The 13,940-nt window shown below is 41.3% G+C and overlaps 1 pseudogene; it reads right to left on the bottom strand.

Moving 5' to 3' along the window:
* Positions 1-2,360: 2,360 nt before the first annotated feature.
* Positions 2,361-6,893, bottom strand: LOC140212394 (uncharacterized; annotated as a pseudogene).
* Between the last annotated feature and the right edge of the window lie 7,047 nt (positions 6,894-13,940).

A 13,940-nucleotide genomic window follows, 5' to 3' on the forward strand; every position in this document is an offset into this window, starting at 1 on the left:
GACCCTTCATCAGGACTGATGAAGGTCTTGGCTCAAAATGTCAACTGTTTACACTTTTCCATTGAAGAAGGTATGTCCTGGGTGGCCGGGGCCCTTGGTGATGGAAGACACTTTTCTGAGGCACTGCTCCTTGAAGCTGTCTTGGATACTACAGAGGCCAGTACTCATGATAGACCTAACTAATTTTATTATTGTCTGCAACTTACTTTGATCCTGTGCAGTAGCCCCCACCACACATATACCAGATGTTGACACAGCCAGTCAGAGTGCTTTGCATGGTACATCTGCAAAAGTTTTCAAGTGTTTCAGGTGACAAACCAAATCTCCTCAAACTCCTGATGAAATATAGCTGCTGTCTTGCCTTCTTTATAGCTGCATCAATATGTAGGGATTGGGTTAGATCACCAGAGATACTGACACCCAGGAACTGGAAATTAATCACTGCCTCCACATCTGATCCCTCTATGAGGATTGGTTTGTGTTCCCTTGTCTTACCCTTCCTGAAGTCCACAATCAGCTCTTTCATCTTACTGACGTTGAGCACGAGTTTGGTACTGTGACGCCACTTGAGTTGGTATATCATTCTCCTATACATTTGCTTTTGAACTGGACTTCAATATTTTCAATTATATAGGCATGTACTTTAACTACCTTCCAATTATAATTGTAAATGTTTTTGCTAAAATCTTGAAAATATAATTTTAACCGTTTAGCAATCCTTGTCTGTTCCAAACTCTCCCCACTCACTAATATTGATGATAATTTGTTTTATGTTGCCTCTCACTTTAGCTATCCTTAAAATATTTTTTTTAAAAAATAGAGTTCTTGCCTTCAAGGATATAAACCGCTTCTATATCACATTAAATTATTTTCGATACTCTGCACTGATCTATCATTTTACTTTTTCAGAAATTTTGCCCAGTTTTACTCTGAAGTCTCATCCTGTTGAAGTCAGCTTTGCTAAAGTTAGAATTTATGGTTGATTTTACCCTTCAAGTGTAGAATTTAAAAGCATCTGTTTGGCTGATGTTTGTTATTACTTGTATCATAATCTGTCAAGCTTAGTTCTGCATTCAGTTACAGAAAACTAACATGAGTGTATTATCTTTTTGACACCAGTTCCTCAGTTCAACTGAAATTAAAATCCTCCGTTATAGCCAGCTTTTTACTGCATGTTTGTCCATATCCCATGAACAAATTCTTCAAATTAACTATTACTGGTTGATAGTTCACATTTCCCCAGTCTTAAATCTGTTTCATCCTAACCATAGTCTTCACTGTCTGCTAACCTCTCCCTTTTCCTCTTATCTCAGGGAATTTCATTCTTAATTTTTTTTGTTTTCCATTCCCATATTTATGCCCCCCCCTCTCCCGTCCCGACTCCATATTCTGCCTGTAGATCAACTAACTTGCATGTCCAGTTCCCAGTCCTGGCCATCTCGCATGCTTCAGCAATGGCTACCATGTTATATCCTCTTATGGTGAATGGATGTAATAAAATATGAAAAGTAAATTTTGCAAAATAATAAATCTAAATTGGTAGACACAACGGAAGAGCACGTGAGCAACTCTTGAACAGTATTTACGTACACAAGTCATTAAAACCAATCAAAGGTGGTGAACAAGAATACAAATGCTTCGCAATACTGAGGGCACCAGTGAAAGCTCGCTTAGATTCAGATTTAATTAACTCATCTTGGGATGGATGCAAAGATTGAGCATAAATACTGGCCATAGAAAATGTGCAGAATTGGTACTGAAGGGACTGAACACTAATGAAATTTTGAATTTGGGTACTTCTCAGTACAGCTATTTCTGCTATAATTTTCATTTCCATAATGCAAATTGCCAATGTGTTTGGATTGGGAAATGCTATTTGTATTATACGAGCCACTTTTATTATCATGTGATCAAGACCTATTTAAATCTGCTTTGAAGGCAACTATGGCTTGTTTGGGATGGTGGTGGATACTGGTAGCTTGGTTTGAGGCGTTTAGTGTTCGCCGATCTTGGCAATAAGCTTGAAGACATTTCATCATCTGTAGAGGTGACATCCCCAGTGCGTAGTTAGTTGTTGGCGTCTGTCTCCGCGAGTGTCGCGTTAATCAGACACACACACACACACACCCGACCTGTTCTCTTGCCTCGGTCCCGAGTCGACCTTTGAATTCTATTGGCTCGCCTTTCTTTGGCTCCTCGGGCTTCGCAGACGGCGTCTGTTTTGATAAGTTTTTTAACGGAGTTGTCAGAAGAGCAGCTCGCTTCTGAAATATTATCGCGCCTGCGCCAGAACCTCCGCGGTGACCCAGTTAAGCTGGTGTCCTTCTCGGTCTTCAGGTACCGAGATCAGCGACAGTGGATCATGCCAGTTTGTGCTCCCGTAAACGAGCTGAGAGCTTACGTCCTGTCTGGCGTACGTAGGTCTTGTTGCAGTCCCCACAGGTGATCCCGTACACCACGTTGCTTTTGTCGGTTGTCTTGGTTGTGGAGACAAGATTCCTTAAAGTTGCCGTTGGTTTGTGGGCAACTGTGCTGCCGTGAGGTTCGATCAGTCCAGCTGTCATTTCTGAGAAATCCTTGTTGCAGGGCAAGGTCGCACGTTGGCAAGGTCTGGGCGATTTTCTCTCCTTAGTCAGCATCTCCTGGTGAAATTCTATGGGTAAACGTCGTTCTGAAGCACTTTGAAGAAGCGTTTCTCTTCCCTGGCCTGAAGTTCGGTGGTGCTGCGGTGAGCCGCGTTCGCTTAAATAAAGGTGCCAATGCAGCTTCTCTTGTGCCGGGCTGGGTGGTTGTTCTTGGCCCGTGTGCACCCCTCTGGTACACGGATGTCTCTAATGTGCCTCCGGACCTCGTGACAAGTAGGTCCAGGAACGCCAGTCGGTTGCTACTTTCTCTTTCCGTTGTAAACTTGATGTCGCTGAATATGTTGTTGATTTGGTTGAAGACATCTTCTATTTAATTTCGTTTGAGTATGACAAAGGCATCATCTACATATCGTACCCAGAGTTTGGGTTGGAGGACTGGAAGCGCTATCTTTAACAGGAGGAAATCTACAGAAATCCTAAGCAACACACACACACACACACACACACACACACACACACACACAAAATGCTGGAGGAACTCAACAGGCCAGGCAATATCTGTGGGGGGAAAAAAAGTAAATAATCGACGTTTCGGGCCGAAACTCTACATCAGCGCTTTCTTTTCCAGCTTTTGGTACGGTCTCGACAGATCCCACTGGCGTTGTTTTGAGCTGTTTGGAGATCTGCCCTTCGAACTTGAAATGTGTTGGCAGACGAAGGTTTAGCAGTTCACCTCTGCTGCTGGGTTTTCGTGTCTGTGCTGTATGTTTGGCTTCCGTTAGTACTTCTTCCACGGTTTCACTTGCCAGGTCGCGGTCGATTGTGGTAAACAGTGCGGCGACGTCAAAAGAAAACAAGATTTCGTTTTCTTCTATATTCGTGTCCTTTATCTAAGAATTGTTGTGTACTGTTAATGGAACTTTGGGAGCCATGTATCAGGTGTTTTAACCGCCTCCAGAGTTGTTTTGCTAGTTTGTATGCTTTTGTTTCTGGTTACGATACAATGTGACGTAGTGGGACATCTAACCTGGCCTGTGAACTTTGCTCCACAGAACAGTGGTATATTGGCGTCATCTGCTTTCATCTAGAAGCGTTCTTGTTCGGAAATTTCATTCATCCGCTGAATTCTGCGTAATGTTGCACTGGTTCGATTGATTCGTTTTCAAGTCGGGTCCTCGTCAGTCAGTCGATAAGTGGCGGTGGCAACCAAAACCTTTCAGCCCTTTCTGGGATACTGCGGAGATTCTGGCGCAGGCAAACACGAAACATTTTAGAAGCCTGCTTCCCTTTTGATAACTCCATAAGCAAACATGTTCAAATAGACGCCATCTACCAAGCCCTAACAGCATAAGATACGCGAGCCAATAGAATTCAAAGGTCAACTGAAGGGCTGGCCAATCAGCACCGAGGCAAGCCACCAAGGGTCGAAATAAAGGCGAGCACTCCCGAAGAAAAGCACCAACAACTGCGCACTGATGATGTCACCCCCTCTGGTGATGAAATGTCTGCAAGCTCGGGGAACACCGCAACATCAAATTATGTACCTGTCCTTTGGCCAGCCTTTCCTGTCATGTCATAGTACATTCTGCTTCTTGCTTTTAATCTGTGCACATGAAGACATGCAAAGAACTAGCGGTTGCAGATGAGAGCTGTTCAAATAGAAAATCTCAATGATCACTTTTACACCATACTGCATTTTATTACTGAAATTGAACTATAACATACAGGAGCGCAATACCTTATCTTTGCTGATCGTGTGAATTTAATAGCCTCTGAAGACTGTTTTGGAATGTTAGTATGGAAGATAAGCATATTGTGCCTTGGAAGATGCAAGACTTGAAATTACAGTAGGGGAAAATTTGCATCTGGAAAAACAGGAAATATGTAGAGGAATATAAATGACTATAGAAGAACATTTGTACTGTATCTAAACTGGAAGCACAGTAAATAGAAGCAAAAAAAAGACATCTAACCCTTCAGGCCTTTCCATATCAACATAGCTGGTCATTTATTTTCTTCCTGGAGGAAAAAATTAGGAAATAAAATCTATCTCCAGCATTAAGAAACAAAATGTATCTCTTTTTTGACTGTCTCCGTGACCTGGTTGCCACTACCTTTGTAGTAGAGAATTCCACAGGTTTATTACGCTTGAGGTGAAGAAAATTCTTCTCATCTTCGTTCTAAATGACCTATTGTGCTTCTTGACACTGACAGGTGGTTCTGGATTTCCTAGCCATTGGGATCATCTTCTCTCCATCTAATATGTCTCAGCCTGTTATAAATTTTTTAAAAAAACTAAAAACCTACAAAATTATTTTTATTTTGTTGAGATACAGCATGGAGTAGGCCCTCCTGGCCCTTAGAGTCACACTGCCTAGCAATCCCCTGATTTAATCTGAGCCTAATCACAGGACAATTTATGATGTCTAAATAACCTACCAACTAGTACATCTTTGGACAGTGAGAGGAAACCAGAGCACCCAGAGGAAACCCACACAGTCACAGGGAGAAGGTACGAACTCTTTACAAACGGTGATGGGAATTGAACCTGGGTCACCTGTACTGTAAAGCATTGTGCTAACCATTACACTACTGTTTCAAATCAGCTGTGGCTCATGCATTTGTCTCTATGGTAAACAAACTTGTCACCCTGAGAAAGACCACTTTTTTTCTTCCATTCTTATGCACGTTACTTTCACCTGGAAGTTCTCAAAGGCCATTGCAAATTTATGCCTATCAGTTTCCACTATCTATACCAGCGAATGTGCTGAAAAAACTTCTTGTTTTCCAATCCACATTGACTTCGAATCTCAGGTTTCTAAATATTCTTTATAGCAGACATCAGCATTTTCCCAATCTGAAAGTTATGCTTACCTGTCTGTTTTTCCTTGTTTTCTCTCTGCATCACCCATTCTCCATGCAGCTTTCACTTAGCTGGATTTGGTAATCATTCTCCATTTCTGGTTATGCAAGTTATTGACCCTTTAGGCAGGGAGGGCGGTCAGGGAGAATGGAGAAGAAATAGTTGCAAGTGGATTTGTCTGAAAAGTGTTATGGGAGGCAACGCTGAGGGAGTGGCAATAAATAAATTGAAGAATCTTAGCAAAGGCAGAAAGGTAAAGAATTTGAAGGCAATGGAAATACAGAAACTTCTCTTGTTGAGTGATATGATATGGAGGCAGCTGGAGGTACAAAAACAGAAGTTATCATTGGATGTAGGCCTAGAGAGGAATGGTTGAGTATTTTAAATGGATGGCATGGAAGGAGATGAGAAACTTGAAGAAAAGTACTTTCACCTTAGCAAATGCTAATTGACAAAGTAAGGCTCAACAGGAGGATATGAATCAAATGGGTCACAGTTGTTGATGATGCTAATGTGAGAAGCAATGCTGCACCTTGTGTTACCCAGGGCATTTCCAACAACATTTTGCAAACTAATTTTAGTTCGTTCTGGCAATTGTGCATGATGCCTTTCCTCATTATCGGCATAACAGCCAGATTTAACAGGGTTTGAATTTTGTTGTCTATGTACATAATAAACTTTAGTTCCCAGCAGGCAATGAGGGCTGTTCACCCCAGAACCAGAAATGTTCATGAGCTGGTCACACACGCGCCTGTTGAACAGTGTTGAGAATAAAATGTGCTGGTGTTTACCCAAGCCAGGTTTGTCATTATTTAAGAACAAACACAATATGAACCCAGTGGACATCACAATTAACTGAAATCTCAGCCACAACTGCAGCTTCATTTTCACTAACCTGCTTCATTTCACCTAACTCAGGAGAGAGCATTGCCTGACCAACTTTCTGGGTAGCGAACTTGGTTCCAAAAATCATAGGCTAATAATATTGTTGCCAACCTTGACAGATGGTTGGCTGTATTCATTGAGGTGCCTTTCTTAGAACCAACGATGGACAAAAGTGGTTTGTGATCAGTAAGGGGGGGGGGAAGCATCTGTTAGAAAGCATCTTGTGGAATTTCTTCACAGTAAAGGTGATTTCTAAGGTCCTTTCTGCTGCAGTCAGTGATCTGGCTGCGTGCATGACACCTTTTTCAGAACCATCAGGGAAGACATGAGGATATGACAATGCCCACTCTGTAGTTGGGTGCATCTCTCATGGTGACGATTGTCAGCCCTAGGTTGAAATGAGTCAAGTGAGGGTTGGATGACAGAATATTCTTCACCTGATCAAAAGCTTCTTGACATTGCTTGGACCATTTTCATGTGGCACCCATGTTGAGCAGAACATTCAGTGGTTCCCGATGCCTGTGTATTGCTGCAAGAAATACTGAATAATGAGTAATCATGCTAAAAAGTGCTGACATCTGTTGGTGAAGGCATTTTGAAAATAGTGGTGATGTTTTTGGGACCCGAGTGATGACAGTGCTCATCTACCATGACTCCCAGACTGAAGGGCTCAAGAAACTACACTTATCTGCCTGACATCATAATCTAAAGTTTTGTAGTTTGTTCAAAACCTGGTCCAGGTGTTGGCTGACTTGTGCCCATCACAACGTTGTCCTTGAGGTAAGCAGCAACACCATCAATGCAACTCAGCATGGTGCCTATAACATGCTGAAAAATTGAAGGAGCTGCCTTCACACTGAAAGACAGATGGAGGAAGGAAAACAACCCCTTGTGTTGTAATGGTGAGAAGCTCCTGTGAACTTTCCACCACTTCTTCCTGGAGGTAGGCTTCAGCAGAGTCCAACTTTGCAAAATAACGGCCACTGTTCAATCTATCAAAAAGATCTGCTGGTACTGGTAATGGGCACAGGTGTGTCTCCAGAGTCACACTGAGACTAGTTGAGAAGTCTGCACACAATCTCACTGTATTGGTTTTCCTGATAATGACCATAGGAGCTGCCCAACGTGAGTAGTTCACAGCTTTGGTCACACCTGCTTGTTGCAGGTGTTCTAGCTCTTGCTCCAGGATTGGCAACACTGCTTATAGATCATAGAATAGTACAGCACAGTACAGGCCCTTCAGCCCACAATGTTGTGCTGACCCTTAACCCCTGCCTCTCATATAACCCCCCCCCACCAGTATGGTACGGGTCTTTTGGGACAGAAGACTGGCTTTGCGTCTGGAAAGAGATGGAGTTTTGCTTGCAGTTTGTATGGCATCGACTGGCATGATTTGAACAGCCAATGTCTTCATACAGACCTCATCCAGAGGGATGCTTCAGAGATCAAGCTTGTCTGTTCAGTCAGTTCCAAGGATATTCAGATCTGGCTGGCCTTTTAGGTAACACACACGATTGACTTGATTACCGTTCAGCTTCACCAGGCAGTGCAGTTTGCTAATCAGCTGGATGGTTCTACCCGATGTACTGACGAGATGATTTGACTGGCGAGGACCCAAATTCCCACTACGTGTGATTGGAAATAATGGTGATGTCCAACGCTGTGTCAAGTTGTAGCTTGACCACTGATCGCTGATAAATACGTTGACGAACCATCTCCTGGGAGTGAAGTCCGCTTTGAACTTGACAATAAAATTCCTTGTGTATTTTTATTGGCTTTTGAAACTTCTTGACCTTGTGTTCCACTGGCTTTGAAAACCGGGAAGGACGGCAAAAGCCTTCGTGACCATTGTGATGGAATTTGCTCTCAATGTGTTTATTGTATTGGCAGTTTCTTGCATAATGCCACGCACCACAGTTCCAACAAGCTGTATTCGGCCACTTGGTGACCTGCTGAGTCTTGACATCTGGACCATTGGACACCGCATTGAGCTTGGTCAATTCGACCGGGTTGGAATAATCTTTCAGGCTGCTCAAACACTGACGTTCTGGAGTGACAACTTGCAGAGTCATACCAGGGTCTTACTCCAGTTTCGCCAGAAGCTGTTGCAAATATCTGCATCGCCAGGTCTCTGTAGTCCGCAAACAGAAATCAGAAATTTGAACTGTGATTCAGTCAGGTTATCCAGCTTAAACTTTCCACATTCGCCATAGACCGTACCGGCATAGGTAAAAAAAAGTCATCGGCGTCTCATTTAACCAGCTTTAGGCTATAGCAGTGAACACTGAAGAAAGATGAATGCTATTCAAAAATGTTTGTTAGCTGTCCGAGAGTTTCATCAAACGATAGGTTTGATCACAGTTCTCGGGCAGAATGAAGTTGAAACAGCGCTCAGGTTCAGCGCACCCAATTTTCGGAGCAAAGTCCGTGTTTTCCGGGAGTCACCTTTTCTGACGAAGTCAAACCAGAATACATCTTCACTCTTGAACCATGATTCAAACATAACTCCCGAAGCGGCATCAATCTGAAAGATGGAAATGGACGCAACAACTAAGTCACACGAGTTCTGTTCAGCGCTTGACACCGACATCGATGAGCTCACTGACAATTATCCTGCTGGTTAAAGTTTCAATTCACTTCAGCAACACACCTCAAACTGGGCTCAACTCGGCGCCAATTTTGCTCGCCTATAACTACTGATGAGACCCGAATCCAGACAATAGAGCAAGCTGGAATTCAAAATAACCCTTTATTCGATTAAAAAAAACACTACACCAGCCTCAAAACTCACACTCCTAGTACAACTGTTCAAATGTTTACCCCAGAGCAATTGAGTCCTCGGTTGGGACAACAACCAGTCAGTGTAGGTCAACCTGGGATTGGATTTAGCTGGTTGTTTTGGCTCGCCACTGCAGTTTGCTTCTGGTAGACATTTTGCCAGATTCTTTAGAGCCATCCCAGGACATGCTCAAGAATTGGGCTGTCCCAGGACACAAGCCAGTGCTTTACCAGATTTGCCTTTGGAAGCAAGAAAAGGGAGGGTCCAAAGGAGTTTCATGAGAATGTATGAGGAGAGTTTGATGGCTCTGGGCCTGTTCTTACTGGAGTTTATAAGAATAAAGGGGAGATCTAATTGAAATCTATCAAATATTGAAAGGACTAGATAGAATGGATGTGGAAAGGATGTTTCCTATAGTGGGGGGGGGGGGGATCTAGGACCAGAGGGCACACAGTCTCAGAATAAAAGGATGAGCCTTTGGCACATTGAAGAGGGGAGTTTCTTTAGCCAGAGGGTGGCGAATCTGTGGAATTCATTGCTGCAGATGGCTAGTGTAATATCAAAAACATCCTTCCACACCTCCAATTCGGAGTACACAATGTTGCAGTACAAAGGAATCTCGGTGCATATGTTTAATGTCACTGTTGTAACTATAATTACAGTTATAATTATATGGTTTTTGTCAGTTTTTCAGTCTTGGTCTGTCTTGTGTTTCTGTGATATCATACTAGAGGAACATCGTATCATTTCTTAATGCATGCATTACTAAATGACAATAAAAGAGGACTGCGTGTCCTCATAATCTAATCTAATCTAATAATCTAAATGCGAAGGTGTGACATGCAGGTGCAGCAGGTAATTAGGAAAGCAATTCCATTCATGTCTTTGGGTTCAAGCATATAGTTTAAATGTCAGTGCCATCCTATAGCTTTCCAAGTTTGTACAGCATTGCAGTCTTTCATTAGTGCTTTCTTCTGAACGCATGCAAGCATCCAAAACAATGCAGGGATATCTGGAGTTACTTCCCTTCTTCTTTCCAGTCAACGTTCATCCATCAACATTATGGATCCTTTCAACATCAGGCACTATGGCGTTTGTTTACTTGATGGAAGTTGATAACAGAATTACTAATTAGAGAGGTTCCTAGAGCCAAATCTGGTTGTTCCTGCGGTGGCCCCAATCAACCCCTTAATAAACAGGAAATCATTTAAGTAGAGATTAGAAAGTTTTTTTTTACTTCCAGATGTGTGCTCACCCAAATGTGTATGATTTTCTATTGAAGAGTCTTAGATTTTACCAAAGCTTCTCTTAAATAAAAAGAGAATTTGCTGGAAAAGTTCAATAGGCTATACTATGGAGAATGAGAACAAGAGCAATATTACAGATCGAAGTCTTTTCATTAACTACTTTCTCAAGTTGGGAAGAATTAAGAGTGATCTTATTAAAGAATCTAAGGAGAAATGACAGGGTAAATATTGAGTTGTTCCCATCAGTAGGGGAGTCTTGAACAGAGTTACAAGGAAAGTGGTTGGACATTTCAAAATGAAGGGCATATGGGTTTCTTCTTGTAGAGAGCGGCTAATCAGTGGAATTGTCAAACCCAGAAGATGTGGAGGCTCAGGGTCACTGGGGATATTTAAAATAGAGGTAGATATAATTTTGGAAGCTCAGGTAATTGAGGGCTATGAGAGACTAACATAGATGGGGAGTTGAGGCCTGGGACAGATCAGCTATCATCCTATCACATGCTTCTTTTTCGTTTAGTGAAGTTGTTTAGCTGATCTTGTTAGAGATTGGCAGATGTGATGTGGGCATTGTTGAGTCGTGACTGAAAGAAGATCATAGTTGGGAGTTTAACATCCAAGGATACACACTATATTGAAAAGACAGGCAGGTAGGCAGAGGGGGTGAGGTGGTCCTGTTAATAAAAAATGAAATCAAATCCTTAGAAAGAGGTGACATAAAATTGGAAGGTGTAGAGTTAAGAAAGTAACTCATGACCTTTCAAGAGTCTCTAGATTCTTAAGTAGTTCTGGAGGAATGGAAAATTGCAAATGTCAATCCACTCTTCAGGCAGGACAGGAAGCAGAAGAAAGTATATCATAGGCTAGTTAGCCTAACTTCAGCAGTTGGGAAGATGTTGGAGTCAAGGTTTCGGGGCACTTGGGGACACACAACGAAATAGGCCAATGTCAGCATGGTTTCCGTCAGGGGAAACCTTATCTGACAAATCTTTTGGAATTATTTGAGGAGATAATAGGGAGGGTAGACAAAGGAGAGTCAGTGGATGTTGTTTATTTGGATTTTCAGAAAGCTTTTGACAAAGTGCTGCACATGAGGCTGCTTAACAAGATAAGAACCCATGGTATTACAGGAAAGATACTAGCATGGATAGAACATTGGCTGACTGGCAGGAGGCAAAGAGTAGGAATAAAGGGGGCTTTTTTCTGATTGGCTGCCTATGACTAGTAGTGCTCTGCAGGGATTGGTGTTGGAACCGCTTCTTTTCAAGTAATATGTCAATAATTTAGACGAAGGAATTGATGGCTTTGTGGCCAGGTTTGTGGACAATACAAAGATAGGTAGAGGGACAAGCAGTGTTGAGGAAGCAGCGTACCTGCAGAATGGTAGCATTCATCTTGAGAGGGTACAAAAGGAAGGATGGAATACTGAGGCTTTATAAGGCAATGGTCAGACTGCAATTGAAATATTGTGTGCAGATTTGTGCTCCTTATTTAAGAAAATATGTTCTAGCATTGGAGAGGGTCCAGAGGAATATGAGGAATGTTTGATGGCTCTGAGTCTGTACTCACTGGAATTCAGAAGAATGAGAGGTGGCCTTGTTGAAACCTATTGAATATTGAAAGGCATTGAGAGAGTGTATGTGGAAAGAATGTTTCCTATAATGGGGAAGTCTGGGACCAGAAGGCACAGCCTCAAAATTGAGGGACATCCATTTAGAACAGACTTGAGGAAAAATGTCTCTAGGTAGAGGGTGGTGAATCTGGAATTCATTGCTATAGATGGCTATGCTGGCCAAGTCATTGGGTATATTTAAGGTAGAGGTTGTTAGGTTCTTGGATTATCAAGGTGTCAAAGGTTACAGGCAGAAGGAAGGAGAATGGGTTGAGCGGGATAATAAATCAACCATGATGGAATGGTTGAATAGCCCAATCCTGCTCCTACTTTATATCTTATGGTCTAATGAGTGTGAAGATAAGAATCAACTGATTGTGGTCAGAACTGGAAAAGTAACAAGGGATTGGCTTGAATCCTTTGGTACTAAATTCTTTGAAGAATACTATGTCAGGTCTTTCCAAAGCTATTAGAGGCAATGGACATAATGAGCACAATGATGCGATAGTGGAGTTCCAAAAGTGTGTAAGCATTGACAATGTGGTTTTTCTTACAACAGTCCCCATTGCTGACTTCTGCACTCATCCAGCGGTCTATAGTGTATTTCTTCCAATTTTTCAAAGAGAAAGGGATAAAAATGATAATTAGAACAACTATTTTCAAAGTTTTATTGAAAATAAATATTTGGAATTTTGAACATTTAAGTCAATTTGCTCAATTTTCACAACTATTTATGTTTTTTGAGAAATTATACATGATCTGCACATCCAAAAGCATATTTCTACTGTGTGGAATTTCTCTTGCTAGGATAAAATTGTAGGCTTTTTCTTCTATTTTACTTTTAAAATCCATGTAAGTATTCCAATCTTAGACCTTGGATGATTCCAGTTTCAATCTTTCTTCAGTTATTGACATCTTTGATTCTACTTTCTTCCTTTCTTTCATTTCCTTTTTCTCTACTTCTCTCCTTTAGTGACTCTTGTATACTTATTCATCACTTTGGCTTGGTAACAAATATTTCAGATAATCATTCAGTAGGAACAGTTCAGTAGGAAGGCCATGAATATTGTGATATAAAATATTTTAAAAATGGTTAAAATAAACTTTTTGTATGCTTCTATTTTGATGATATCAGTACATAGAAAGTCATCTGGTATTGTTATTCAGTGGAATTCACTGGAATTATCCATTATTGATATTATTGTCAGTAATTCTACTGGACAGAAAAAATTGTTATTAACAAATTAGATAGAAAGAAGTTATGAACTTCATTGTATTTTCTTCTTCAAATTACTTCTCCCCTCAAACTTTGACACTTAGTAAACAATTTTAAAATCTTAACGATCATTGAAGAACATTACATTGAGAATCAACCATCAAGATGACCCAAGGCTGCTGCTTCACTAACCAACATTAACCTACTAATTTCACTCTCAACTCAATAGTATATGTTCAAGTGTATTCAATCCTTGACCCACTGTTTTCTTTGCTAAGTTATACACACAGAGAACACATCATCATTTATACCATTGTACATCAATGGTGCCATTTAATAATATTGTGCATACCATTCATGTCCTAGGATGACATATCAATCCTACGAGATTAAGTGTTCACTTATGCAATTAGTAACATCCTCCACTCATAAACCTCCTTGGTTACTCTCAGTAACTAGACTTCATCCATCAATGAACATTCCTTTCCCAATGGAAAACAACCCAATGGTATACTATGGCAGCACACTCCTGCAACACCTCGTGTATGAAAGAGGCCAAGTATTAAATTTCTGCACGTGGTTATTTCCGACCACTGAAGTCATCATGCCACGCCCATCCAATACACGACGCAATGACGTAATCCCTTAATTCTCGCGAGAATTAAATATTGGTGGGGTCTTCAACCCAACAGAGTGACAAGGTGTAACTTTTGGGGATACTTGTTTATTATGCATTATTTATTTTTGGAATAGGTG

The sequence above is a fragment of the Mobula birostris genome, chromosome 19, assembly GCF_030028105.1.
Source record: "Mobula birostris isolate sMobBir1 chromosome 19, sMobBir1.hap1, whole genome shotgun sequence".
Taxonomy (NCBI): domain Eukaryota; kingdom Metazoa; phylum Chordata; class Chondrichthyes; order Myliobatiformes; family Myliobatidae; genus Mobula; species Mobula birostris.